This window comes from Drosophila melanogaster, chromosome Y, assembly GCF_000001215.4.
Source record: "Drosophila melanogaster chromosome Y".
Taxonomy (NCBI): domain Eukaryota; kingdom Metazoa; phylum Arthropoda; class Insecta; order Diptera; family Drosophilidae; genus Drosophila; species Drosophila melanogaster.
This window is the reverse complement of record NC_024512.1, coordinates 1,039,183-1,042,549: the sequence shown is the minus strand read 5'-3', so window position 1 is coordinate 1,042,549 and position 3,367 is coordinate 1,039,183. Positions and strand designations below refer to the sequence as shown.

The 3,367-nt window shown below is 38.3% G+C and overlaps 1 long non-coding RNA gene across 1 annotated transcript, besides 1 other annotated feature; it reads left to right on the top strand.

The window, feature by feature from the left end:
• Positions 1 to 1,055: 1,055 nt before the first annotated feature.
• Positions 1,056 to 3,367: part of a mobile genetic element that runs on past the window's edge.
• Su(Ste):CR45796 (Supressor of Stellate:CR45796) lies at positions 2,138 to 3,316 on the top strand. Its single transcript, NR_133548.1, has one exon. It is a non-coding gene; the product is annotated as a supressor of Stellate:CR45796 (long non-coding RNA).

The following is a 3,367-nucleotide window of genomic DNA, read 5'->3' as shown; positions in this document are numbered from 1 at the left end:
CGGGCCCAGCTGTCCGGACATCTTCTAACGCAGCTGCCGAACTTGAGACCGCCCCTGGACGACCCACGGTAAGTAATTCTCCGAATATAGTCCTGGTTGTTTTCTAACCAAAGCGCTTAACTTGGAGTCCCTATGCTTTCGGTTGCACCAGAAGGCCTTGATGCCACTTAAATCGCCCAAGTACTCGCCAAAGAATATCGGATCCTCGGCCAGCTAGTCCTCCTCCTCGCTCCGGCATTCCGAAGTCAAGCGCTTCAATGTTCTTCTAGGGATGACGTGATTTTTTAACTCCACACAAAAGAAAAATGTTTGTCCGATATATTGTTTTTGCAATTAAACAGATTCCGCAGTGCGTTGATATGGCCAGCTACCACCTACAAATACACCTCATACACCTCTGCCCTAAATACTTGGTTCAAAGTGTTCGGCCCAAGCTGGTCATATCAAGCACTCATTCGAGTAGCAAAGCATACTTTTCGTTAATAGTATTAATCACCTGGGTATAATAATAATATTAATCAATAAAACATTCAATTCAGTTTTTTATTTAAAAAGTGTTTTCCTGACTTTACATCAAATATTTTTTGATAATTTAAGTTCAAATTTAACATTATTCTTTAAATATACAAATTCTGGTTTAATGTATTATAGGAGTGAGTTAAAGGTTAAAACATTATTTTCAATTTAAAATAAAATTATAATTTTGATTCAATCATTCTATACTGGCAAGTTCGTATTTTAGTTTGATTTCCCATGCGGTTTTTGGTTAATTTCCAACATACCAGATCGATTTCGCCCGTAAATTTAAAGGCACTTTATTGCCTTTTTGGAAGAACGTTGCTTCAAAACGGAAAATCGAAGGAAAACCTAACCGGACCTAAAGGACAGCCTTGGGGGGAAAACTGGCAGTGCATTTTTCCAGCCCCAGAGATTTTCCCCGGCACGTCGGGGAACTTATTATGAAATAAAAGAACTAATACTTATTATGCCAGCCGAACATAAAACGAATTTTCGAGTCTAGAGTTCCCATCTGCAAGGGCATGACAGAGTCCTGGCAAAGACACTAGAATAACAGGATGCGTAACGACCACACATTGGTTTGGCACTATGCAGCCACTTTTTTAGTGACGGCCAAAATTGCTCTCTTTCCGCTCGCTCACGCTGAGAGCGTAAGAAATCTAAAAATAGAATTTGCTTGCATGTGTGAGTAAAAACAAGAGACGAGAACGCGTATATGTGTACGTGTTGTGCTAGAAGACGATTTACGGGCCGAAATAAATTCTGATAGAAGAAACGAATTTACATTATACATATTGGGGTAGCTTTTGTTAATTTCGTATCAACTGAATAAAATAAAATAATTTTTAAAAAATCGCGACCTGACTATTATAATTTTAAAGCTTTTTAAATTCGTTTTGTAAAATCGACGCTCGAATTAGCTCGAATGACTTAATAAATATACTAAATAATTAAAGGAAGTCCAATATAAATTATTATAACTACTGTAATTTCAAAAAGAAGACATTACGTTGAGAAATTAATATTTCATAAAAATAATACGAAGTAGAAAATAAAAATTTATAAAATAAATAAAAATATGATAACTGTTTATTGCAAATGTCATATCAAAGACATTAGAATTACTCTAGTGTCTTTGCTTTGGTCATATCTTGAGGCACGAAGTGCGGACACAAGCACAATCATTGCCTAATTAATTTTTCACACGCCGCAAGATGAATACTCTATTGACAAATATTCTTATATAAAGTCATTTTTTAAATTTATTTTGTGATAATGTGATATAATATAATATAATATGATAATCTATTTTCAAATAATAATAACGTTAAGGAAATGCAAAACAAGAATTTTCACATGGTGCCAATTGATCAAAAATAATATATATCATATATATATATGTGTCAAAGAACTTCTAAGGTAAATGGCATATTTTGTAACATTTACAACGCATGAGCATACGTGTGCACACATACAGTTGTCTGCTATCACTGTGTGCGTAGAAAAGAGCTGTCCGCTCTCTCACTCTCTAACAATTCGAGAGAGCCTGGAGCCACCACTAGAGCCACGGCGAAAAAATCAGTATGGCGTTATGCATCTTGTTATTTTAGTGTCTTTGGTCCTGTCAACCCTTTTAGCACGTGTCAAAAACTCAAAGAAAAAGACGATGACTTTGAAGTCTACAAGTCATATTTCTGTGAACGAGTGAACTGGCAACATGTCGAGCCCGTAAGTAACTAGGTTTTTCCTGTAGAAATTATAGCAAGTCACAGTAAAATCTTGAACACAGAACAACAACAACAAGAGCAGCAGCTGGATCAATTGGTTCCTCGGAATCAAGGGCAACGAGTTCCTCTGCCATGTGCCCACCAACTACTTTCAGGACACGTTCAACCAGATGGGCCTGGAGTACTTCAGCCAGCACTGGACGTGATCCTGAAGCCGGTTTTCGACAGTTCCTCGGGCTTGTTCTACGACGATGAGAAAAAGTGGTACGGCGTGATTCACGCCCGATACATCAGGTCGGAGCGTGGTGTGAATGAATATGCACCGAAAGTATGAGAGGAGACTTTGAATCGTGTCCGAATATCTTCCGTAATAGGAAGAACACCCTGCCAGTGGGCCTCAGCGATGTGTGGGCCAAGTCAACGGTGAAGATCTACTGCCCACGCTGTAAAAACTACTTCCATCCTAAAACTGATACACAGCCATGTTCGAGCCCAGATTCCCGGACATCTTCTTAACGCAGCTGCCTAACTTGAGACCGCCCCTGGACGACCCACGGTAAGTAATTCTCCGAATATAGTCCTGGTTGTTTTCTAAACATAGCGCTTGAACTTGCAGTCCCTATGCTTTCGGTTGCACCAGAAGGCCTTGATGCCACTTAAATCGCCCAAGTCTTCACCAAAGAATATCGGATCCTCGGCCAGCTAGTCCTCCTCCTCGCTCCGGCATTCCGAAGTCAAGCGCTTCAATGTTCTTTTAGGGATGACGTGATTTTTTAACTCTACACAAAAGAAAGCAGAAATGTTTGTCCGATATATTGTTGTTGCAATTAAACAGATTGATCGTTGATATGGCCAGCTACCACCTACTAATACACCTCATACACCTCTGCCCTAAATACTTGGTTCAAAGTGTTCGGTCCAAGCTGGTCATATCAAGCACTCATTCGAGTAGCAAAGCATACTTTTCGTTAATAGTGGTAATCACCTGGGTATAATAATAATATTAATCAATAAAACATTCAATTCAGTTTTTTATTTAATTTTATGTTAAAAGAGTTTCCAAAAGTGTTTTCCTGACTACATCAAATATTTTTTGATAATTTAATTTCTTTAAATTCTTT